General features: G+C 42.1%; 1 long non-coding RNA gene across 1 annotated transcript in view; it reads right to left on the bottom strand.

Moving 5' to 3' along the window:
* The window catches only part of LOC132342775 (uncharacterized), an 84,506-nt gene extending 58,522 nt beyond the window's left edge, over positions 1 to 25,984 (bottom strand). The window contains exon 1 of the long non-coding RNA XR_009491260.1: positions 25,605 to 25,984. This is a non-coding gene — a long non-coding RNA (uncharacterized lncRNA). The remainder of the gene's footprint in view (positions 1 to 25,604) is intronic.
* Positions 25,985 to 27,079: the final 1,095 nt, after the last annotated feature.

The raw sequence follows: 27,079 nt of genomic DNA, 5'->3' as shown, positions 1-27,079 counted from the left end.
GGCAGAGGAACCAGAAATCAAATTGCCAACATCCTCTGGATTATCGAAAAAGCAAGAGAGTTCCAGAAAAACATCTATTTCTGCTTTATTGACTGTGCCAAAGCCTTTGACTGTGTGGATCACAATAAACTGTGGAAAATTCTGAAAGAGATGGGAATAACCAGACCACGTGACCTGCCTCTTAAGAAACCTGTATGCAGGTCAGGAAGCAACAATTAGAACTGGACCTGGAACAACAGACTGGTTCCAAATAGGAAAAGGAGTATATTAAGGCTGTATATTGTCACCCTGGTTATTTAACTTATATGCAGAGTCCATCATGAGAAACGCTGGGCCAGAAGAAGCACAAGCTGGAATCAAGATTTCCAGGAGAAATATCAATAACCTCAGATATGCAGATGACACCACCCTTATGGCAGAAAGCGAAGAAGAACTAAAGAGCTTCTTGATGAAAGTGAAAGAGGAGAGTGAAAAAGTTGGCTTAAAGCTCAACATTCAGAAAACTAAGGTCATGGCATCCAGTCCCATCACTTCATGGCAAATAGATGGGGAAACAGTGGAAACACTGGCTGACTTAATTTTTTGAGGCTCCAAAATCACTGCAGATGGTGATTGCAGCCATGAAATTAAAAGACGCTTACTCCTTGGAAGGCAAGTTATGACCAACCTAGATAGCATATTCAAGAGCAGAGACATTACTTTTGCAACAAAGCTCCATCTAGTCAAGACTATGGTTTTTCCAGTGGTCATGTATGGATGTGAGAGTTGGACTATAAAGAAAGCTGAGTGCTGAAGAGTTGATGCTTTTGAACTGTGGTTTTGGAGAGGACTCTTAAGAGTCCCTTGGACTCAACCAGTCCATCCTAAAGGAGATCAGTCCTGGATGTTCACTGGAAGGACTGATGCTGAAGCTGAAACTCCAATACTTTTGCCATCTGATGCGAAGAGCTGACTCATTTGAAAAGACCCCGATGCTGGGAAAGATTGAGGGCAGGAGGAGAAGGGGACAACAAAGGATGAGATGGTTGGATGGCATCACTGACTCAATGGACATGGGTTTCGGTAAACTCTGGGAGTGGGTCATGGACAGGGAGGCCTGGCATGTTGTGGTTCATGGGGTCAAATAGAGTCGGACACGACTGAGCGAATGAACTGAACTGAACTGAGCAACTAACACTTTCACTTTCCCTTACATCCAAATGAAGAAAGAGGAGGAGTAGAAATGGCACCCCACTCCAGCACTCTTGCCTGGAATATCCCATGGACAGAGGAGCCTAGTGGGCTGCAGTCCATGGGGTCACGAAGAGTGGGACATGACTGAACGACTTCCCTTTTGCTTTTCACTTTCAGGCATTGGAGAAGGAAATGGCAAACCACTCCAGTGTTCTTGCCTGGAGAATCCCAAGGACGGGGGAGCCTGGTGGGCTGCTATCTATGGGGTCGCACCAAGTTGGACACGACTGACGCAGCTTAGCAGCAGCAGCAGCAGAAAGTGTTACAGGAGATCAACTTAGAAACCACCATTCTGGATACCCTTGTGCTTTATAAGAAGCAGTTCATAACGTCTCTGTAATCAGAGGTCAGTGTGTTTTATTTCCATGGTCCTCACTCCATAGGTCTATTACTTGGCAATTATGACCCAGTATATATATCATAACAAACACTTCTGGAGACTACAAGGTTCTAGGTAACCCAACACCTACAATGTTCAGAAAGGATTCCCCAGGTTGGGTTTTTTTCATGAAATGTGCATGTTTATTTACATTTATGCTGTTGCTGTGTCCCTGAGTTCTATATTTTGGTGCCCCAGTAAGGAGAGGATATAAAGATTTAACATACAAGAACACAATGGAAAAATGAAGGTACAGTTTGTGTGCATGTAAGTAGGAAAATGCCACACAACTCTGTTTGAAGTCAGCACTTCTTTTTCAGTAACTGAGCATCAGATTTTTTTATCCTAGAAAAATGGAACTCTTCTTGGGTGCTTTTCAAGTCAGTCAATACCACACACACTGACTGAACAGCATCTATGTATGTGCCAAGCTACTGTTGCTGGTACGGTAAATTATTCTATCTCTGCAACATGTTATTTGGAGGGAAATTGGCACTATTTGCAAGGAACTTTGGGTTTAATTTGCATCTAAAAATTTTAAATACCCATAATTGTATACAGCCAGGAACATTATCCATGGTTAAATTGCATATTGTTCCTATTGTTGCTAAGATGTGAGGACATTTAACAATTACTCCCTTATGCCACATGACGTTGCATACCCGAGAGCAAAGATCACTCAGGGCTGAGGACTTGGCGCTGAAGACTTTAGGGGTCATGATGAACCACCAAACAGATTAACACCCTTTCATCTCTTGCCCACTGAATTTCCCTTTGGAGAGTGCCTCCTGCCCAGGCTTTTGCAGACTCATCCAAGGACTGTCTGGCTCAATTATCTTGGTCCTAGCTGTCTGTAAGCCGAATCATACTTCAGAGGTTCAAAGGGCTCTGGGGCTATCCATCAGGCCAATTCCATTTCAAATATAAAAAAAATCATGTGCAGTCTGATCAAACTGACATTTTCTCCTTCCTTATGTGTCAGTAGCACAAAAGCTGAAGCTCCTTCCATTTTGAGATTCTGAACTTTGTTCTCCTTTTAATGTAACAGTCCTTCCACTAAATCCTTTCTTGGGCTCAGTGGCTGGTTCTATTGATAATATTCTGACCTTGTATCCCTTTCTTGTTATGAATAAAACAGTTATTCAAACCCTAATGCTGAGAAATTTTTTCACAGTTCTCCAGCACTTTCATACTGTAACTCTGTTTCTGTAGTGAAAAAAAAAATGAATCAAGACCCTGGAGGGGAAATTTGGTGCTTCAAAGAAACAACTATGCATCGTCTATAGCATGTCTCCATATCATCTGTTTATAATTCCATGGTAATTAGTCTACATCTTTGTAAACTATGGATAACTGATGCCAGGGAAAACTAATTAGGCAATGGCACCCCACTCCAGTACACTTGCCTGGAAAATCCCATGGATCAGAGGAGCCTGGTGGGCTGCAGACCATGGGGTCGTGAAGAGTCGGACACGACTGAGCGACTTCACTTTCACTTTTCCCTTTCATGCATTGGAGAAGGAAATGGCAACGCACTCCAGTGTTCTTGCCTGGAGAACCCCAGGGACGGGGGAGCCTGGTGGGCCACCGTCTCTGGGGTCACACAGAGTCGGACACGACTGAAGCGACTTAGCAGCAGCAGAAGCATAGTTATGCAAATCTGCCCAGTCCAAAGAGTTAATTGACCTCCCTCCTCCACTGTGGAGAAGCCAGGATTTGCTTTTGAACCTGTTAAGCATCTACTTAACCAGTAGCTACCTAATCTATGACCCTAATCTATGACCCTAATCTACGACCAGTAACACTGAAGAAGCTGAAGTTGAAGGGTTCCATGAAGACCTACAAGGCCTTTTAGAACTAACACCCAAAAAAGATGTCCTTTTCATTATAGGGGACTGGAATGCAAAAGTAGGAAGTTAAGAAACACCTGGGGAAACTCGAAAATTTGGCCTTGGAGTACAGAATGAAGCAGAGCAAAGGCTAATAGAGTTTTGCCAAGAGAACGCACTGGTCATAGCAAACACTGTCTTCCAACAACACAAGAGAAGACTCTACACATAGACATCACCAGATGGTCAACACCGAAATCAGACTGATTATATTCTTTGCAGCCACAGATAGAGAAGATTGATTATATTCTTTGCAGCCAAAGATGGAGAAGCTCTATACAGTCAGCAAAAACAAGACCGGGAGCTGACTGTGGCAGATGATGAACTCCTTACTGCCAAATTCAGATTTAAATAGAAGAAAGTGGGGAAAACCAATAGACCATTCAGGTATGACCTAAATCAGTGGAAGTGAGAAATAGATTTAAGGGACTAGATCTGATAGACAGAGTGCCTGATGAACTATGGAGGGAGGTTCATGACATTGTACAGGAGGCAGGGATCAAGACCATCCCCATGGAAAAGAAATGCAAAAAAGCAAAATGGCTGTCTGAGTAGGCCTTACAAATAGCTGTAAAAAGAAGAGAAACGAAAAGCAAAGGAGAAAAGGAAAGATATACCCATATGAATGCAGAGTTCCAAAAAATAGCAAGGAGAGATAAGAAAGCCTTCCTCAGTGAGCAATGCAAAGAAATAGGGGAATACAATAGAATGGGAAAGATGAGAGATCTCTTCAAGAAAATTAGAGATACCAAGGGAACATTTCATGCAAAGATGGGCTCAATAAAGGACAGGAATGGTATGGACCTAACAGAAGCAGAAGATATTAAGAAGAGGTGGCAAGAACACACAGAAGAACTGTACAAAAAAGATCTTCATGACCCGGAAAATTACGATGGTGTGATCACTCACCTAGAGCCAGACATCCTGGAATGTGAAGTCAAGTGGGCCTTAGAAAGCATCACTACAAACAAAGCTAGTGGAGGTGATGGAATTCCAGTTGAGCTATTTCAAATCCTGAAAGATGATGCTGTGAAAGTGCTGCACTCAATATGCCAGCAAATTTGGAAAACTCAGCAGTGGCCACAGGACTGGAAAAGGTCAGTTTTCATTCCAGTCCCAAAGAAAGGCAATGACAAAGAATGCTCAAACTACCGCACAATTACACTCCTCTCACATGCTAGTAAAGTAATGCTCAAAATTCTCCAGGCCAGGCTTCAGCAATACGTGAACCATGACCTTCCAGATGTTCAAGCTGGTTTTAGAAAAGGCAGAGGAACCAGATCTCAAATTGCCAACATCCATCCGCTGGATCATGGAAAAAGCAAGAGAGTTCCAGAAAAACATCTATTTCTGCTTTATTTACTATGCCAAAGCTTTTGACTGTGTGGATCACAATAAACTGTGGAAAATTCTGAAAGAGATGGTATTTGGTATTCTGAAAATACCAAACCACCTGACCTGCCTCTTGAGAAGCCTGTATGCAGGTCAGGAAGCAACAGTTAGAACTGGACATGGAACAACAGACTGGTTCCAAATAGGAAAAGGAGTATGTCAAGGCTGTATATTGTCACCCTGCTTACTTAACTTATATGCAGAATACATTGTTAGAAACGCTGGGCTGGAGGAAGCACAAGCTGGGCTGGAGGAAGCACAAGCTGGAATCAAGATTGCCAGGAGAAATATCAATAACCTCAGATATGCAGATGACACCACCCTTATGGCAGAAAGTGAAGAGGAACTAAAGAGCCTCTTGATGAAAGTGAAAGAGGAGAGTGAAAAAGTTGGCTTAAAGCTCAACATTCAGAAAACTAAGATCATGGCATCCCGTCCCATCATGTCATGGCAAATAGATGGGAAACAGTGGAAACACTGGCTGGCCTTTTTTTAGGGGGCTCCAAAATCACTGCAGATGGTGAGTTCAGCCATGAAATTAGAAGACACTTACTCCCTGGAAGGAAAGTTATGACCAACCTAGATAGCATATTCAAAAGCAGAGACATTACTTTTGCAACAAAGCTCCATCTAATCAAGGCTATGGTTTTTCCAGTGGTCATGTATGGATGTGAGAGTTGGACTATAAAGAAAGCTGAGTGCTGAAGAATTGATGCTTTTGAACTGTGGTGTTGGAGAAGACTCTTGAGAGTCCCTTGGACTGCAAGGAGATCCAACCAGTCCATCCTAAAGGAGATTAGTCCTGAGTGTTCATTGGAAGGACAGATGTTGAAGCTGAAACTCCCGTACTTTGGCCACCTCATGTGAAGAGTTGACTCATTTGAAAAGACCCTGATGCTAGGAGGGATTGGGAGCAGGAGGAGAAGGAGACGACAGAGGAGGAGATTGTTGGATGGTATCACCAACTCAATAGACATGAGTTTGGGTGGACTCCGGGATTTGGTGACAGACAGGGAAGCCTGGCATGCTGTGGTTCATGGAGTCGCAAAGAGTCGGACAGTACTGGGCAACTGAACTGAACTGAAGTGTCTACTTGATTTCCTCCTTGATTCACGAGTTAAATAAAATCTTTAATCATTATTCATTTTATATCTGCATGGGAGTCACATTTTTATCTTTTTTTAAAGTACCATTTAACAGCTGCAAATGAGGAAAAATAAGCGTAACAAGGTTATTGATCCCGGAGTTTATAAGAACGAGATGGTAAAAAGGACATATCCAGCAAGAGGGGGTCAAGAGTTATATTCTCTCATGCTTTTCTTAGCATTAACATGCCATAATTTATCGGGAATGAAAATAAAGAGTTATTTAATAATATTCTCTGAAAGTAATATCACATTTATATTCACATTGGGAAATGATTACAGTGTGATGGTTAGTATCTGAAACCATTGTCAAAGCAAAAATTGCATCGGGCTTAGTTAAGCAGGTAAGGAAGCCTGTATTCAAGGCTACTGACACAGGGAAGAAAGACAGTCTGAATGCAACTCTGCCAAAACAGTGGGCAGGAAGGTTTAAAGGCGAGGTTGGTGGATATCATAGATCGTCTGTGTTTACTAACTGGCCTTACCAAAGAAAAGGAAGGCTGAGAGAATTCAACACAGAGAGAGGAGAAGGCAGTGTAAGGATGAAGAGCAGCGAGAGATATGAAGATCCTGGCCCTGAGGACTAGCGCCATTCAGCTCCTAACCAAGGACCATCCAGTGCCCACTAGAAGCTGGAAGAGATGAGAAATTACTCTCCCCTAGGGGCTCTAGCGTGAGGACAGCCCTGGCAACATCTCGAGTTTGACCCAATGATACTTACTTCTGACTTCTGGTCTCCAGAACTGCAAGCGGATAAATTTCTGTTGTTTAAGCCACCAAGTTTGTGGTAGCTTGTTAGAGCAGCCACAGGAAAACCAACACTGATGTTGGTACCAAGGAGTGGGCTACTGCTGTAACAAATACCTAAAAATGTGGAAATGGCTTTGGAGTTAGTAATGGACAAAGGCCAGAAGAATTTTGAGGCACATAATAAATAAAACCTAGATTGCTTTAAACAAAACTACTGATAGAAATATAAACATTAGGGATTTCCCCAGCGGCTAAGACTCCGCATTCTCAATGCAGAGGCCCAGGTTTGATCCTTAATCAGGGCACTAGATCCCACATGCTGCAACTAAGGCCTGGTGCAGCAAACAAACAAACAGAAGTGTTTCCAAAAAAAAAAGAAATATAAGCATTAAGGAAAATGCTGGTGAGAGCTCCGAAATAAGGGAGAAGCACAAAACGGGGAGCTCGCCTCATCTAGGAGAATACGCATACTGTCATAAACAGAATATTGCTGGAAATGTGGACACTAAAGGTACTCAAAGGGCTCAGAAGGGAATGAGAGACATCCTACTGGCAAAATGGGCAAAGGCAACCCTCGCTAATGGCGCAGAGACCTCACTGCGCTGTGACCTACTGCTGTGTGGCCAGCAAAATCTTGCAAGGGATGAATGCAGATATTTAGCTGAGAAGAATTCCCAGCAAAAACTTGAACATACAGCCTGGCTTCTCCTTGTTGCCTGTACTAAAATGGTAGAGGAAAGAGACATATTGAGGAAAGAAATATTAAGCCAAAAGCAACCAGGACTTGATGATTTGGGAAATTCCCAGACTGTCCAGATTGCTAGAGATACTAAAATTAGGAGGTTCACTGTTATAAAAGCGTTCTCTGGAGAGAAGTCCAGACGTATGGCTGGAGAATCTTTCATCAGTACAAAAGAGACTAAACATGAGTGGAGGGAAGAACAGCTGGGGCACTGGACAATCTAGGTGAGAGATAAAGGTGCAATGGTTGGAAAGTACATATGGCAGTCCAGCGCAGCAGCATGAAAAGTGGTTGGATTCTAAACGTGTGCTGAAGACAGAGCTGACGATGTTTTCTGACTGACTGTAAACGCTTTGTGAGAGAGAAGGCTTGAGGATTATTCCAAGGCATTGGGTCTGGGTAACTGGAAGGGTAGGGTTCCCCAGGTGGTGCAGGGACAAAGATCTGCCTGCCAAGCAGGAGACGCAGGTTCAATCCCTGGGTCAGGAAGAAATGGCAATCCACTCCAGCATTACCTGGGAAATCCCATGGCAGAAGAGCTTGGTGGGCTACAGTCTACAGGGTCACAAAAGAGTCGGACATGAATGAGCAACTAAACAACAAAAAGACAAAGTTGACATTTCCTGAGATACAGAAAAATACCAGGAGCCCAGTTTTTAGCATAATAGATTACCATTTCCACTTAGAAAAGCAAGTAGAGATTCTGGGAAGGTAATTGAATTTTGGAGTCCAGAGATCAGCATCTCGGTCCAGACCACAGCTATAAATTTGGGGTCATCAATACAGAGATAAAATATAAAGCCATGAGACTGGAGGAGGTCATCAGGAAGTGTGTGTACATACAGAATAGAAGAGGTTCAAAAGCTGAGTCATGGGAGCCTGCAAAATTAGAAGGTCAAGAAGAGGGGGAGGGAGCAGCAGAGGAGAGTGAGACGGAGTGGCAGGGAAAAAACCAGGAGAATGTGGAGTCCTCCTGAGTCAAGAGAAGAAAGTGTTTCAAAGAGGAAGGATGATCAGAAGTGTCAGGTCCTGCTGAGAAGGTCAGAAAGAAGAGGGTGACAGCGTCCATGGCGCTTACCAGTCCGGAAGTTACTGGCGATGTTGACAAGAGACGTTTTGCTATGATGTTGACGTGATGACTTCGGTGGGGGATAAGAGAGGGAATTTAAAGACAGTACATATAGGAAATGAAATGGACTGGGAAGTCAATTAATTTCGCTTTTTAAAATAATCCACAAATTTGGCCAGAATAAGCTCATTACTGACTTTAAAAAGTTTTGCTGAGATGCACCAGATGGCTTGAGGTATGGAGGAAATGAGTAACCAACATGGATCATTCAATTAGAGAGTTTGCTAATTAAACAAAGAGGTAGTAAGTGCATGGTAATTTCCAAGAGCTAAGGGGAAAGCAAATGTGATTGTTTTCATCTGTTGAATCTGTTTAGTCTGCGAGGTAAAAATGGAGAGAGAAGAGACTGAATGGGGTGCTTGAAGAATTGAAAGTGATGCGAACAACAACCAAAAAATAGCAAAGTGAAGGAAATGAGTTTAGTAAAGAAGTAATTTCTTCCTCAGAAATACTAGGGACAGATGAGAAGGTAACTGCGCACCGGGCTTTCTCAGTCTCAGCACTGTTGACATTTTGACCTGGATAATTCTTTGTTGGGATGGCCTCTCTGTGCTTTACTGGACGTTTAGCAACCCTGATCTCTACCCACTAAAAGCCAGTAGCACTTGCCCTCTGTCATGACAGCCTCAAATGTCTCCAGACATTGTTAATGTCCTCAGACACTGCCAGTGTCTCCTCAGGGCAAAATCACCTTGGTTGAAAGCCACTGATATAGAGATAAATTGAAGAACAGAGAATTGTACTGTGTGTGCTCTGAGTCCTATGAGAAATTGGAATGGTAACTTCATGTGAGCTATTAGAATGGCCTGGGTGATTAAGAGGAGAACTTCTGGGAAGAATTATTAATAACAATAGATACTAAGACGGCTTTGTTTTGTGTTGACCCTGGAACTGTCGTCTGCCAGAATGCCCTTCCCTGTATAGTTCTAGACTCGTGTGGGCCACAAGAGACATTTTACGTGAGATTTGAAGGTGGAAGGAAACAGCCACCACATTGATTTCACACTTGGAAGGCTAGAGCAGAGCACCAGGCTGGACCGCAGCTTGCACACACTGCCGCTCGCCTGCTGGCTCACTTGCGGTAAAGCAACCAGCAGCCCACGGCTCCTCCAGCTCCTGCGCCAGGTGCCTCTTTAAGCACTGTGATGAAGGGCGCCAGCTGCCCCCGCAGGTCAGCCACCTCGTCGAAGTGGGCGGCCTGGGAGCAGTGAGAGACCCGCGTGGGTCCCAGCTCACCTGGAAGGGCTCCAGCCCATCCCTGCAGTCTCCAGTTTGTGCTTCCTCTCCCCTACCTCTTGCCCATCTTTCTTCCTAATCACCGATCCTGCTGATGTGAGGCTGCAGCATCCAACACAGAAGCAGCAACTGTATATAAGCTCTTCAGTGCGATCTCTCAATTGTCTCAGGTCAAATCCCACATTCTATACCATTCATTCACTACTGCCTATATGTCAAGTGTAACAACGCCATAACTTACATTACAGTGTCCTTATTTTATTGGTGAGGAAACTGAGAGCCAGGAAGACGGACTCTATTGAGGTTCCACATTTAGTAAGTGGTGCAAACATGGAGCCTGAACAATATCCACCTTCCTTTAAAAAACCCTCTCTCCTTCCATGCGGCCAGTCTAAGAAATAACGGAGGGCTAGAACACTTCTAAATGAATGACCTTGACAAATGACTCCACACTGTATTCTAATAATGGTAGGAAATAAACAAAAGCCTTTTTCAAGATAGCACTTAATGATGTTTTAGAGGTAAGAGGCACAACAGTTAAAGATAAAACTTACCTGCTCTTCACAGATACGAAATAAGAAGAGTCTCAGTCCTCCGTTTTCTATTACTGCATAATGCCTCTGAGACACTAACGTTTGGGGGCAGCAAATGTCCTGAAAGCTTAGAAGGGGCCTTAACAAATCCATCAACACTCAGTCTACTCAGGACCAGGACACAGCGACCAGGGCGCTCATGACTATTACTGTGCCTTGGCCAACGCCCTGGCTTCCCCTTTCCCGCCTCTCGCCCCAGGGCCAGGGCTTCTAGGCCTCTCCCACGCCAGCTGACACCGACAGTAACAGCGGCAGCCACATTCTCTGTACACATGGACTGTGGCAACAGACCAAGGTAGGACAAACCTTGCTTTTCACTTGCTGGAATTGTTCAAAGCAGCAGCAAAACCAGAAAGGCGCTGAAGAAAATATATTAGGTTGTCTGGGTGAACAATCTTATGTGTCCATATCTCTGCGTCTACTACAGCATATGAAGTCCTGAGGTACAGAGATCAAGTCTATGAATTACTTTCCAAAAAGGCAAGAATGATAGAATATCATCAACGGAAGGGAATTTTTCTTCAGGTCACTTAATCCATTCCAAGTGAATGAATCCATTCTAAAACTAACCAAGTAGTCATCCATGCTCTTCTTTCACCCTTCAAATACCACAGCACCATTAACCAATTCAAAAGGAGGCCCTTGTTATTGTCTGAGAGCTAAGAGCTAAAAGCTAGAGGCACTCCTTGCTTTGAGCTAGACTATACCTGCCTGTGATTATGACCCAACGGTGTTGGAAGAGTCATTTTGCATCATCCAGAGTATCTCCACCTATCATAGGCCATATTTATTGTTTAACGCATTTTCTATCGGAGAAGGTGATGGCACCCCACTCCAGTACTCTTGCCTGGAAAATCCCATGGACCGAGGAGCCTGGTGGGCTGCAGTCCATGGGGTCGCGAAGAGTCAGACACGATTGAGCGACTTCACTTTCCCTTTTCACTTTCATGCATTGGAGAAGGAAATGGCAACCCACTCCAGTGTTCTTGCCTGGAGAATCCCAGGGACGGGGGAGCCTGGTGGGCTGCCGTCTCTGGGGTCGCACAGAGTCAGACATGACTGAAGCAACTTAGCAGCAGCAGCAGCATGTTCTATAGTTATAATAATGGCAACAATAATAAGACTGATATGAAAGCAGCTATTTTGTACACCAGTTTGTTCCATCGGTAAAAATTTTTTAGATCAGTTACTGACAGCACAAATGATTATTGCTTTTGCCATAAGTTTTTCCACTTTATACCATAGTAGCACTATGGTTCAATGAGCCAAAAGGGTAGTAATTATCTTATTATATTTGTCTATTGTATTCATAGTCATTTTGAAAATCCTCTTTTCCTTGATTTCCACAGAAAAACTATTCACTTGAGCAAAGTTTTATTTTTAAAGTTATAGTAAATGTAGGATATGTAGGAATTTATCTTATAAAAATAAGCTTCAGATTGAAGCCCACTTTAAGATCAGTTTTATTATCTGAGAAAAGGATAAAATTTTGAAATAGAATATCTTCATCAAAACTTGAGAACAGTTTTTATAGAAATTGCCAATTAACTCTTGCATATTGTCTTCAGGTTTCTGAAGACCTCAGTGCGAGATGGATTCTGATACATGTTAGGCCCCTTTAAGAGTTGGAGAGATCAAGTCACAAATAGTTCTTACTGTATTTCAGATTGCATGGTCATCTGCCAAAAACAGAGGAAGGGCTTGCGGTGACCATTCTTCTGCTTTGTACCCAGAGCATAGTCTCTCCAGGAATGCCTTATATTTCACCTCATCAGAGTCTGTCTCCACTAAGAGAAAATAGATAGTGCAGATACTGACAACATAAATGACCTCAAGAAAAAAATTACAGACAGGGCTGACACGTTGAAGCAAAGAGTTTATCAGGATTAAGAACTGATTCATCAGGGAGTTCCCTGGTGGTCCAGTGGTTAGGATTCTGCACTTCCACTGCAGAGGGTCCTGGCCAGGAAACAAGATCCCACAAGCCATGCAGTGCAGCCAAAAACACCTGATTCATCAGTTTAATTTCTCAGTAACTGGATTAGTATCTGTCCTCTAAATAAATCTGATTCTAGGATGACTGTGTTCTGATCAGTTATAGGTAAAATATATTCAATAAGAAAATTAAGATGGGATTGTTTCTTTCAGATAAAAGAGTAGAAAAGTCCTAGAGGGAACAGGCTAAAAATGATAGGAAGCTAAGTTTGATAATTCAACTTCATATGGCAGTACTCTATGGGAAAAAACACAATTTAGTGGGATTCAATAAATAGTTTTCTTAAATTAAACTATTTGTTAGAATTAAGCTGTGCTCTGGGTTTTTATATCAAAATGAATATGCTGTGATAATTGGGGATATGAGAAAAAAATAAATTAACACTACTTGGAACATAGTTAATGTGTCTGAATTTATGCCAATACCTGTTTATGAGAGGGAACAATATTCTAGTAGATGAAAGCTGCCAATTATGTTTTAATAGGTTCATGTACAATGATAGTAGAATTATAATACTGATTTTCTTCTGCATACTCCAATTTGCACTGTTTTCCTCCAATAATTTCTGCTTCAATGACTGTATATTGATCTTCACTATGTATTATTTGTTCTTAAATTAAATACTCTATTTCTAAAGTTGTGGGTGTGGGGAGAGGAGTACACACATGAAAGAATAACCCAAATTCTGGTGAAACCATGTACTTTTCATCAGGACGCTATTTCATTTCCAAACTAATCCCTGTGGCTTTTCTGCCTTGAATGTTCAGAAACTGGCTGCCAGTGCATTTGTATTTATTCATCTCGCTTTCCTTCATATTTGATCTTTGTTTCTTGCCTTTAGTCACTTCACGGCTAATTAAATCCCTCTATCTTCTAAGTGAGAAGAAGAAAGACAAAACAACGGAAGCTACGGTAGTGTCAAAGGAGGAAAAAGAGTAGAAAGGGACTAAACTGTTTCTCCAGCGTCAGTGCCAGCTGACCCCAGGTCTGTCTGCTTCCTTCAGCACTGCCCCTGGGGATGAAAAGCCCTTGACACGCAGCGCAGCTCAGAGATGAAGGCACATGTGCCGAGCCTGGCTGCGCGTGTGGAGACGCACACGGACGCACCATGTCTCAGGGCTGCCAGACAGTCCCGCCTCCCCAGTACAGGAAAGCCGTGCACAGAGCATGCTTACTGGGCACTCCCTTCATTCCCTCCAATTTCATCTAAGGAATACTGCTCTGCCTTCTTTTCCTGATGGATAATCTGTACCTGGAGGGTCTAGATTAAGGGATGTGGTCCGTACCCTTGCTCCCACGTGGACACATTTCCAACAACGTGCTCAGTCGGCTCCCCATCACATTCTTGCCTGCTTCCTTCTCCTAGGGCCTAGAATTTACATATGTAACATCAGACCCTGTTTCAGAGAAGACACGCCATTGGGAAATCTGCACCATCTATTTACAACAAGTATTTCCCACCTAGAACTCCCCACAAGCACCCTGCAGCTGGTGTACACGACTTAGTGACTAAACCACCACCACACCAAACCAGGTTCGTTTGCCCTACACAGAGCAAGCCGAGTGCTGAGACGCTGAGATTTGCAGCAGAGAAGAGGTTTACTCTCAAGGCAGCCAAGTGAGGAGACAGGAGAACAAATCTCAAATCTGCCTTTCCCAAGGCAAGGGGCTAGGGATATTTATGGGACAAAGCTGTGCATCCTCCATCACTTCAGCTGTGTCTGACTCTTTGCAACCTCATAGGACTGTGGCCCGCCAGGCTCCTCTGCCCATGGGATTCTCCCGGCCAGAATACTGGAGTGGATTGCCATGCCCTCCTCCAGGGGATCTTGCCGATCTAGAGATCAAACCTATGTCCCCTGCACAGCAGGCAGATTCTTTACCATCTGTCACCAGGAAAGCCCATGGGATAGGTTGAGGTGTGGGGAATTGGGGATAAGGGACTGGAGATAAGAAAAAGATGAGGTAATCATTATACTGGGCAGGTGCTTCTGAGCTATGTGTTTCTTCATGGACACATGTTCAGAAAATGGCAGCGTCCCCAGGCACTGAGGGTGGAGTTTGGGGCCCTCTGATGTCAGAAGGTCATCAATTGGACACTCATGATTGCCCAGTTGGAGGGTTGTGGTCCCGACTAGTCTTAAACAGCTCAAGCTCAAATTGAACATAGCTGACTCCAAGTCCCTGAAAAACAACTCAGGCAAACATCTTATTCTTTAGGTGATGTGAGGCTTGGAAGACATGAAAACTTTTTGTAGCAACGATTAAAGTGAGCTTGATCAATGAAGGCAGTTTACAGGTTTCACAGATCTAACTGATGATTATCCTCAGTTTCACTAGAATACTGTTCTCTTCACCCTTCCCTCAAGGACAATGTTCTGGAGATTTTGCCACTTTATTGAAGGCAACACAGCCTTGGGTTTGTCCACTAATTACCCCCTGCCCGTTCCTGGCGCTCTCCACACCCCTCAGCAGCCAACATTCAAAGTCCTGTAACAGCTTACATATTTTAGGTTGATTTAATGTCATCTTTTTGTTCCTGTTTTCTATTCCAGATCATCAAGATGTGACAGCAATTATAGTAGTAGCTGAGAACTGATGTTAGGTTTCTCTACAGTAAGTTTCTTTTTAGAAAGGTTGGTAAAATATGCAATAAAACTAGGTACAAAATATTGATCCAGCCTCTCTTTGATGAATATGAAGAAGGCCTAGAGGGATTCCAACCAACTGAAAGAATTAACCAAGCACAGATTTGTTTTACTTGGTCCTATGACAAGGAAACTGGGGATCCTTTTCCCAAAAAAATACATAAGGTCACGCTGTCTTATTCATTGCTGTGTTCCTGGTACCCATCAGGGTACATTGCCATAGTGGGTTTCTATAAACATTAGTTGAATAAAAAAACAAATGGATGAAAACAGGATCTCATGCCTGAATTAAGTTATCAAAAATAACTGAATAAACATCGTTCAAGCTGGTTTTAGAAAAGGCCGAGGAACCAGAGATCAAATTGCCAACATCCGCTGGATCATGGAAAAAGCAAGAGAGTTCCAGAAAAACATCTATTTCTGCTTTATTGACTATACCAAAGCCTTTGACTGTGTGGATCACAATAAACTGTGGAAAATTCTGAAACAGATGGGAATACCAGACCACCTGACCTGCCTCCTGAGAAACCTGTATGCAGGTCAGGAAGCAACAGTTAGAACTGGACATGAAACAACAGACTGGTTCCAAATAGGAAAAGGAGTACGTCAAGGCTGTATAGTGTCACCCTGCTTATTTAACTTATATGCAGGGTACATCATGAGAAGCACTGGGCTGGAAGAAACACAAGCTGGAATCAAGATCGCCGGGAGAAATATCAATAACCTCAGATATGCAGATGACACCACCCTTATGGCAGAAAGTGAAGAAGAACTAAAAAGCCTCTTGATGAAAGTGAAAGTGGAGAGTAAAACAGTTGGCTTAAAGCTCAACATTCAGAAAATGAATATCATGGCATCTAGTCCCATCACTTCATGGGAAATAGATGGGAAACAGTGGAAACAGTGTCAGACTTTATTTTGGGGGGCTCCAAAATCACTGCAGATGGTGACTGCAGCCATGAAATTAAAAGACGCTTACTCCTTGGAAGGAAAGTTATGACCAACCTAGATAGCATATTCAAAAGCAGAGACATTACTTTGCCAACAAAGGTTTGTCTAGTCAAGGCTATGGTTTTTCCTGTGGTCACGTATGGATGTGAGAGTTGGACTGTGAAGAAGGCTGAGCGCTGAAGAATTGATGCTTTTGAACTGTGGTGTTGGAGAAGACTCTTGAGAGTCCCTTGGACTGCAAGGAGATCCAACCAGTCCATTCTGAAGGAGATCAGCGCTGGGATTTCTTTGGAAGGAATGATGCTAAAGCTGAAACTCCAGTCCTTTGGCCACCTCATGCGAAGAGTTGACTCATTGGAAAAGACTCTGATGCTGGGAGGTATTAGGGGCAAGAGGAGAAGGGGACAACAGAGGATGAGATGGCTGGATGGCATCACTGACTCAATGGACGTGAGTCTGAGTGAACTCCGGGAGCTGGTGATGGACAGGGAGGCCTGGCGTGCTGCAGTTCATGGGGTCACAAAGAGTCGGACACGACTGAGAGACTGAACTGAACTGAACTGATGGACAAATAATGAAAAACCAGTGAGGTGCTACAAACAAGTAATATAAAAGTTAAGAGAGAGAATGGGATATAGTGAAGAACACAGAAAAAAGTAAACTGATAATTTAGAACTAGTTCAGCCTTAAATCTGGGGGAAGGTTTAGCATTAGATAGAGACAAAGGCATTCCTGGCACAGGGAACAGAATACATGAATATTTGCATGTGCCTAAGAGCATGGACCAATGAGAAGAAATATTCTGTTGGGAGTGGGAAATGCATGGGAAACACAGATAGGCAGGTGGACGGAAGGCAGAACACGGAGATCATTTTAAAACTCAGTCTAAGGAGCACTTGAAAAAGCACCAGGTCTGAGTGAGATGTTTTTTGTATGTCTGGACATTAACTTTCTTTCTAACTTTTTCACTAAGTTTACTTTTCCAAAAGATGCATATTTCTTTCTCATGCTCTAGGTTAAACATAAGACTCCACAATCAGCAGGGGCAGTAAAGAGTTTAAGAGCTCGTGGTAAACCAGGTAAAGAGAGCCACAGTCAAGTAGAAGACACAGTGACATGGACAGTGATATCAAATGATATCAATGTTATCAAATGCTGGTTCTCCAAATTATCACCAAAGCAGCTACTGATAAGACAAAGCACAGTTAATTGCTTGCCACCGTAAGTGAGGACACTAGGTCAGCATAGCCTTAATAATGTCCTGCTGCTGCTGCTAAGTCACGTCAGTCGTGTCTGACTTTGTGCGACCCCACAGACAGCAGCCCACCAGGCTCCCCAGTCCCGGGGATTCTCCAGGCAACAACACTGGAGTGGGTTGCCATTTCCTTCTCCAATGCATGAAAGTGAAAAGTGAAAGTGAAGTCGCTCAGTCGTGTCCGACTCTTCTCGACCCCATGGACTGCAGCCCACCAGGCTCCTCCGTCCATGGGATTTTCCAGGCAAGAGTACTGGAGTGGGGTGCCATTGCTTTCTCCGTAATAATGTTCTAGGGAAGTACAAAGTCGGGATACTTACTGAAATTTTGAAGTCTGGTTTAAAGCAGGTCTTACAATGTGGAAGCTTGATTACGATTGGGCAGAAATCATGATGTAATACTTTCAGACTAGTAATAGTTGAGGACATAGCAATGCACGACTTCTGAGGTGAAGATTCAAAGAGTCTGGTGTAAACTGTCCACAGATGCTTCCTATTAGTGAGCTGATGGAACTCCTTGGAAGTCCTTGGAGTGAAAAGTAAAGTTATTTACAGCTCATATCATCCAGGGAAAGAGCCTCATGAAATACTAAAGTTAGATCAAAGACGGTGGGATAATAAGGTCATGTTAATGTACTGGTGAGTTGCATAGATGGTTTCAATTCTGAGTGTACATGCATGCAAAGGACACAGGAAGCAGAACCAAAGAAGAGTTCTGAGCTCTGCTCGGTAGATTCAAAAAAGTCTTCACAGAAGAGGTGGCCTCTGCGCCATGAACTAAAAAAAAATGAGCAGAGTTTGATCTGCGTACAAAAGGAAGAAACGATTCAAGGAAAGGGTTGTGTAAGGAAAAGGGTGTTGTGTAAGAAAAATGGTGAAAGAATATGTCTTTCACCATAGATTCTACAAGCAGAGCCCATCACTGTTGTTCTAACACAAATTGATGCCCTTCTACTGTGTTTATTGTAATTACTCAGAGTGTTTTGTTGGGAAAGAAATTTTTGCATAAGTTAAGGATGATGTTTTAAATTATTGCTGAAACTACTTTCATGTTTTACGGTGAGCTTAAAAACAAATAGGGTTTGGGGATGCAAACTTAAAATCATGTGGGATTTTTTAAAATATTCTTTTTTAATAAACAAATTGTTAAAACACATAGAAAGTCATTCCCACCTAAAGAGAGTAAAAGAGAAAGGAAGCGTGGAGCTGCCAGCAGGGTTTGTAGTTTCTCTGATGCAGTGCAACAGCATTTCAAATCCTCCAGGAAAAGGAAGAAAATATTCTGTACTCCTGAAAGCCAGAGTGGAGGCCATTTAGCTCTCTCCTGCATGTCAGGGAACTTTTAGTAAACTAACTTACAAATAAACCCAAAGGGATTATGATCACTGTGCGTTATAAAAAAAAGGGATGGCCATAAGGAGATTTAATCAGAAAATAAACTTCAAAATCAAAAATATGCTTTGATGCAAGAACACTGGGAAACCAATCAGCATTTGATGCTCTTAGTAGCCTCTCCTAGAAAACACCTTATCCCTCTGATGCCTTTGTGCGATGAAGGTCAGGGCACCCCTCCGTGGCCCTTCATGAGTTGGTCAGACCCAGTCCCGCAGTCAGTGATGAGCACAGCTCTGATTCAACAAGCTGCAAGCCTGCAAACCCCACACCTGAGAGCCCAGACATTCAAAACAACCAGCTAATTAAACCTGGAGCAGCAAGCTATCATCATCCGAGATTCATGGGCATCCAACAAGCAGAAGAACCAGCAACACGGCACTCAGCAACAGCTGTCACCTGCTATAATGTTCTTTAATTATCTTAAAATCTCTAAGAACTGACAAATGGGTGACAAAATGCAATTTTCTGTGTCAGGATGCGAGAGAGAAGCCCACATTGCTTTGATGAGAGGAAATACTGTAAGCCACCTCTCTCGGCTCTCACCGGGGAGAGGGTGCCGTCGTCACTCAGCTCTGGTCTGTAAACACACTCGTTGTTGTTGTTGTTGATGTGCAGTCACTCGGTCGTGTCCGACTCTTTTGCGACCCCATGGACTGTGGCTCAGCAGTCTCCTCTGTCCATGGGATTTCCCAGGCAAGAATACTGGAGTAGGTTGCCATTCCCTCCTCCAGGGGATCTTTCCAACCCCAGAATCAAACCGTCATATGCTGCATTGGCAGGTGGATTCTTTACCACTGAGCCGATCAGGGCAGCCCATATAACACACTCATTACAGGACTCGTGGAAGGATGCATTTCCTTCCTTATAAAGACTGAAGAAGAGAAGCCACGATGGGCACTGGGCTATGACAAGCCGTCCCCCATAGGCTCAACATGTCTTTCAAATTCAGCCCCAGCTCCAGGGCTAGCCCCACGTGGTGCTCGTGTCCCGTCGACATGCATTCCTGGGATGGACCACTAGCAAAGCCAATCTAAGTTCCCTGGGATCGTGTCACGCCCCTTTCCACAGATCCCTCCCGGTGCCTGTCCAAATTGCAACCTAATCCCTCCATGTTGCAGTGATGTCTATTATGAACTCCATAAGGATTTCCATTAGTCCCTAACCTCTGGTCATTACATTCTTCTAAATGTGCATGATAGCATCCTTTGTCCCCATGGGGCAAATTTGCTTCTATCATCTATAGTTTTGCCAGCCTTTAAGTCCCAAAAATGTTCACAACAACACAAAATAAGTTGCAGAAAGAAGGTCACTCTGTAGTAAATAGCTCTTGTCAACATCAGCAAGAAAGCCACATCATCTGTAGAGAGTAATAGGGTACTCATAAGCCAAGAACATTGCATCACTCATGATTCTAGAACACAAAATTAGAGAAAAATATGGGCTAGCTCACGTCGACAGAGAGTATAAGATAGCCCTCAGAGCTTGAGGAAAACATGTATTATCAGTGTGCTACAACAAACTCCTATATACAATATAGAAATGTATACAGTCATTTCTTTCAGTATTTGAGAAAGAAACATTAATAACCAATATAAATATAAATATTAATAACCAATCAACATGCTGTTACCAGGTACTGACATCTAAAAGGATAATAATTCTCAAAACATACAGTGTCTGTGACTTGTTCTTAAAATGTACATAAATATATTAATGCATGGAGCAATGACTGAAAGCTCCGGTTACACTTTAAGACTTTGATAATTTGTTTTTTTGGCTAAGCCCCACAGCTTGTGGGATCTTAGTCCCCTGACTAGGGATTGAACCTGGGCCCTCAACCTGGGCAGTGAGAGAGTAGAGTCCTAACCACTGAAGTCGCTCAGTCATGTCTGATTCTTCGCCAGAATACAGTATTCTCCAGGCCAGAATACTGGAGAGGGCTGCCTTTCCCTTCTCTAGGGGATCTTTCCAACCCAGGGATCGAACCCAGGTCTCCCGCATTGCAGGCAGATTCTTTACCAGCTGAGACACAAGGGAAGCCCAAGTAGAATCATGCATTTTGCATTGGCCAGGAACTGCCAGGTAATTCCCCAATGAAGATATAAATTAAACAAGCTTCCCTGGAGGTCCAGTGGTTAAGACTCTGAGCTTCCACTGCAGGGGGCCAGGGTTTGGTTGCTGGTCTGGAAACTAGGATTCCCACATGCCCATTGGCATGGCCAAAAAAAATTTTTTTAATAATAATTTTTTAAATTATAAAATAAAATAATGTCAATTTAGCAAACATTCAGTGAACATTTCTGCTCACTATAGTATAATCATTTAAATTTTCTATTTTAAATTATTTTAAGAAATTAGCATATTATTTTAAATTTCTATTACTAGTTAAATTAGTCTGTTTTTATGCTCTTTGAGATACAAGTTCTCTGGGAACAAGGACAAGATCTGTTAAGTGATTTTGTTCATGATACTTTGATAATCAACATTTTGTATTTGGTCATTTTAATAATAAAGTCAACTGTTCTCTTCAAGACCATGTAGTCAAATTCATTAATTTTTTCCTCTATTTTCAATCTTATAATCCACTCCATCAATGCTTCTCACTTTATCATTTCAGAGCCCACAGGTGAAGGCATCTTAGTGTGCAGTACAAGATTAGACCTGTTAATTGACACAGTACCTGAAATGGACATGCCACTGACCTAAAGAGATAAGAGGGGACCATTGCTTTCTCCAATCAACTTTCACTAAAAATGCAGGTAAGGGCATGAAGCTGATCCAGAAGAAGGTATAGCACCAGAATGCTGCCCAAGTTATGACCAAAAAAATCTACACTCCCAATTTACCTATTTTGCTTAAAGGAGAAAAAACTTCCAGTGAAAAACATACCCATTTCATATATTTAATATAACTGGGGAATGTTAACACTAGAAGGAACCATCTCTGAAAAATGAAAGTGAAACTACAAGAAAGAGTGAATTACAACAACCCTGAATCCCAAAGAAACAAAATGCAGCTTCCAAGCTTGGACATTTAAATTGTAAAGTTTAAAAATAAAATAAAATTAAAAAATAAAAAACCAATAATAACAAAAGTGGCAAGGTTAGGGTTAAAGTCACAGAAGCAGATCCAGTATGAAGTCAAAATTAAACAATACAATGTGTATAAAAATATAAATAAATAAATTACACATCACAGATGCTTCGATGCCTTTCAAAATAGAATAAAGAGGAATGTGACAAGGATCATCCTCCTCTCTCCCCATCTCTGCAAGGGTGGCCTTCAGTGGAACTTGGCCAGGAACACAGATAGCCCAGGAAATCCTGATAATCTATCAAGACTGAAAAAAGATGATGTATTATAGATACAAAAGATATTCTTTCACCGTGTCAAGTCAGTCTCAACAGACTGAATTTTGTTTTCTATTGTAATGCATTCTTATTTGTGAAATAATATCAAAAACTGAAAAGCACTTCACAATTTACCAAATATTTCCATAGACCTTCTTTAGCACTGACAGCATCTGGACAGAGATAATGGGCTGACCAACTTAGGTCTATGCTCCTCGTTCATGATGCAAAGTTGGTGGAAAGAGGTGGCCCCGGTTGGGACCATGTGACGGAATGTGAGCCAAAGTGATGTCTGCCATTTCTGGGCTCAGATATTGAGTACTGGGTGTTCAATCCTTTATGCTCTCACCTTTCACTGCACAGCCAACTAAGGGCAAAGGATCCAGTAAAAGACACTGAAGGCATCTTAAGAGATGGAGAGAGTCACATCGTAACAGGAGATCCACACAGATCTGGGATGCAAGCAGGAAATTATTGAGATTTGCAGAATTTTTCTTGTTTTATTAGCTAGTGAAAACAACACACTCCGAAAGAAGTGATAATGCAGGTGCCAGTCAGGGCCTAATTCACATCAGGCGCTCAACAAATGCTGGATAGATGGATGGACAGACGGATGAGTGGCAGGTAGATGGGCAAATGGCAGCCCTGTCATATTCTAACCTATTAAATCTGGAAATCATAAAGTTTTGCCACAAATACAACACTCGGTAGTGATGGCAGTTTCTAACACATGTGACCTGGGCTGATGACTATTTTAAAGAAACATGGCTGACCTGTAAAACTGTAATATACTTTTCAGAGGAATATCAGAAAAATTGTAAATGGCACTAATTAGAGACTAAACTAAATAAGGTCTCAAAATATCTCCAGACTAGTAACCATGATTTTCCCAAATAATTCAGAAGAAATGGGGACTAGGGTACTAATACATAGGTTTACGAGCACTGGGCTTTGAGAATAGGAAGATGGCAATTCAGATGAAGGTTGCACCACATACTAACTGTGTGCCTCCAGCTGAATCCCCTACCCTCCCTAAGCTTCGCCTCTCACATCTGTAAAATGGTAATGAAACAGGAAATCAAAGGAGAAAGTTTAGCATGGTGCCTGGCACATAGAAGACACTCAATACACGCTAGGCTATTATTCTTGAGAGTGACTCTACACACTGTTACTGCTAATTAAAATATATTCAAGTTACCCTGTCACAATGGCAGGTAATTTCACAGATATTAAACCATACAAATTAAAGGATTCCCCCAATTTTAAGCATAGTTAAAAGACAGTCAATAACTAACTCATGTTGCAGAATTGGAAGCTTTTCAAGGGTGGCTATCAGTGGCTGCTGTATGATAATTGCTGAGCTCTTCTTACAAATTTAACTTGTCAATCCAGTGGTTGCTAGCCTTTTCTGAATATCAAGGTCTGCATGCGTGACATTCTCATTTCTCTCCAAACATGCTTCCCAGTGTTCCTATCACCATCTTCCAGACAAGCCATAATTTCTGCTTTTGAGCATTTTCTTGGACCTCCCCAGTTTTGTGAACCACCTTCCTCCTATTCTTTAATCTCCTGGGCAAATATCAGACTCAAGGTCATGCTGATAAAGCCTCCTGCAAACTTTATACACTTGGCAAATGTCAAGCCTCTTAGCTCTCTCCATTTACTTATACAACAATGGAGATCTCCTCTCTTCAGATTCCTAGAGCACATATAATCCACATAAAACAGAGTATTTACTCCTATACTCTTGTATATTGATATTTAATTATTTCACTTTTTTATTTCTCTTAAATAGGATTGTCAATTTCTTGGCGGCCTTAGTACCCTCATCTGTGAAATGAGGGCATTGTATTAAAGGTCTCCTGGTTTCTTCTTAGTCCTAAATTTTTACTATCTCCTGAGGCATTTTGCCTGTGAAGATCAAAGCATTAAGCACAAAGATAGGTACATCTTAGCTTAGTCACTATGTAAAGAGATAAGAGAAAAGATGTGTGCACGTTCAGCTGCTCAGTCATGTCTGACTCTTTGCGACCCCACGGACTGTAGCCCACCAGGCTCCTCTGTCCATGGGATTTCCCAGGCAAGAATATGGGAGTGGGTTAAAATTTCCTTCTCCAGGGGATCTTCCCAACCCAAGGATCAAACGCGCATCTCCTGCATTGGCAGACAGATTCTTGACCACTGAGCCACCTGGGAATCCCAAGAGAAAAATGATAAGCCATCCTTAACAAAATTAGACCAAGGTCAGGTCTAAAGTGAACCTTTTTGTGTACATCATCATAAAGAACAACATTCACAAAGATTTTCTCTCGACAAATTTAGCTCTAAGGTTAAGAAAATTCATGGCATTTTTCCCCTTATTTTTGTGAAATCGAAAGCCAACATAGGGCCAGGCAGCCTGATAGAAACTTTCTTTTGCCTTCAGGAAAGAGTGCTCTCTTTTCAAAGGCTTCCTCAAAGGCTCCGGGATTTCTGCTGCCCTCAACTTACAAAACCCTGCTCAGGCATAATTCCACTTTCTTCTTTCCTCATGCTCAAATTGATTCACCATGAAACAAGTAAGACGTAGCTTTTAGAGTCCCTTATTTGAGAGAATTCTAGCAATTTGTCCATGTGGTCCAATGTTGCACAATTTGCAAATGTAAGATACTTTATTCCTAATTAAATGACTGTGGTCTCTTTCCACTCTGCTTTTTCCCCCTTTTACTGCCCTTTGCTGAAGTGGTAGTGTTGTGACCATGGGCACATGTGAAGACAAGGTAAAAAGATGCCAGTTTATGATACATAGTTGGGAACACAGTCAGCTCTTGTTTAGTCAGATGTTTTCACACGGTTCACCATCACTTCCATAAAGTAAAGCTGTAATAGCTTGTCCAGTAAGTGGCAAAGCTAGGATTCAAACCTAAGTGTGTCTGATTCTAATGCTACCATATCATCTTATTTACTCATATCATATTCTTTGGGATCTATTAACAAGTCTTTGATTCCTTAATTTAAGTATGATGCTCGATGCTCAGCCACTTGCCAGCATCTTGTACCTCCACCTCTCAATCTGGTGCCAACAGACTATTTCCTATCCCTAACAGCTACCACCCTCCTACCTGTATAAACAACTCTATCCATGTTGAACTCTTTTTCTTTTAAAGATTGCACTTTGGTTTATCTATTCTCAGGCTATAATAGTTTTGACCAGTCACATTTATGTGAATTCTTACTAATTTTTTCCTAAATTGACATAAAGCATTGGCATCAATGAAGATGATATATAACTCATATTATACCACTACTACAAAGACAGCAATGAAAACTGGGTTATGATTGTTGTCAAATTTAAGAGTTGTCCACTGAAAAAATCTAGAGACAAAGATCAACCCAGTAGTACTAAAGACCACTAGCACCCAGATTTTGCTCTCTAAATGTAAGTACATATAACTTTTTAGTTTAAAAATTAGAGCACCTTGGGAAAAATTACTAATTACAGGTTAGGGCAGGAACTATCCAAAACTAGATCCTTTGTCATACCTGCAAGCAAGAAAGATTTCTGACGTTGCAGTGGTCCCTCCCCTGCTGCTGCCAAGGTTTCACTGTGATTTCAGTTACCCCCATGGTCAACTGCAATCCAAAAATATTAAATGGAAAATTACAGAAACAAACAATTCACAAGTTTTAAATTGTGTGATGTTCTGAGTAGCCTGATGAGATCTCGTACCATCCCGCTCTGTCCCACCCGGATCATGAATCGCCTCCTTTGTCCAGCATATTCCCCTCTATGTTAGTCACTTAGTAGCCATCTGGGTTATCAGATCAACTGTTTCAGTACTGCTGTGCCTATGTTTAAGGAACCGTTATTTTACTTATTATTGGCCCCAAAGCACAACAGTAGTAGTGCTAGAAACTTGGATATGCCAAAGAGACACTGCCAAGTGCTTCTTTAAGTGAAAAGGTGTCTCAGGTTAATGAGGAAAGGAAAAAATGCTGTGCTGAGGTTGCTAAGACCTATGGTGAGAATGAATCTTATATCTGTGAAAGTGTGAAGAAGGAAAAAGAAATTTGTGCTACTTCTGCTATTGCACCTCACACTGCAAAAGTTATGGCCACAGTGTGTAATTTAGTGCTTAGATAAGATGGAAAAGGCATTAAGTTTGCACAATAAGATAGTTTGAGAGAGAGAGAAACCATATTCACATAACTTTCATTACATTATATTGTTTTGACTGTTCTATTAATATTATAGTATTATTGTTATTAATCGCTTACTGTGCCTAATTTATCAGTTAAACTTTATCATAGGTATGTATGTATAGGAAAAAAATAGTATATGGATATACAGCTCCATACTATTCATGGTTTCAGGTAAACAATAGGGGCCTTAGAAAGTATTCCATGGATAAGGAGGGACTTCTATATTGAGGTCATATCACAAAAACAGAGGAGTCAATTTGAAGAGGCTTCAACTGACCAAAGTATTGATAAGAATAAAAACACACAAAAATGTTAAAATTCATGAGTTTTAAGTATTACTAAAACAAAAAATGAAACCTTCACTAATCACCTTTTAAAAATGCTCAGGGGACTTCTCTGGTGGTCCATGGTTGAGAATACACCTGCCAACGGAAGGGACATGAGTTCGATCTCTGGTCCAGAAGGATTCCACGTGCCAAGGGACACCCGCCGTGCACCACAACTGCCAAGCCCGCTGTGCCCCAACTACTGCGCCCACACACCCTAGAGCCCAAGCTCTGCAACAAGAGAAGCCACTGTGATGGGAGGCCCACACACCATGGCTAGAAAGTAGCCCCTGACTGCCACCACTGGAGAGAGCGCACGCACAGCAAAGAAGACCTAGTTCAGCCAAAAATAAAATTAATTAAAAAAACAAAGAACAGGAAGACTGATAAGATTAAAAAAAAAAAAAAAACACTACAGAATCAACTCATTTTCCCGAGAGCTGGTAAATAAACCAAATAAATATTCAAGCTGCTTTTTAAAAATCATCT

This window comes from Bos taurus, chromosome 18, assembly GCF_002263795.3.
Source record: "Bos taurus isolate L1 Dominette 01449 registration number 42190680 breed Hereford chromosome 18, ARS-UCD2.0, whole genome shotgun sequence".
NCBI classification, from domain to species: Eukaryota; Metazoa; Chordata; class Mammalia; order Artiodactyla; family Bovidae; genus Bos; species Bos taurus.
Note: the sequence above shows the minus strand (reverse complement) of the source record. Positions and strands in the feature narration are given on the sequence as shown.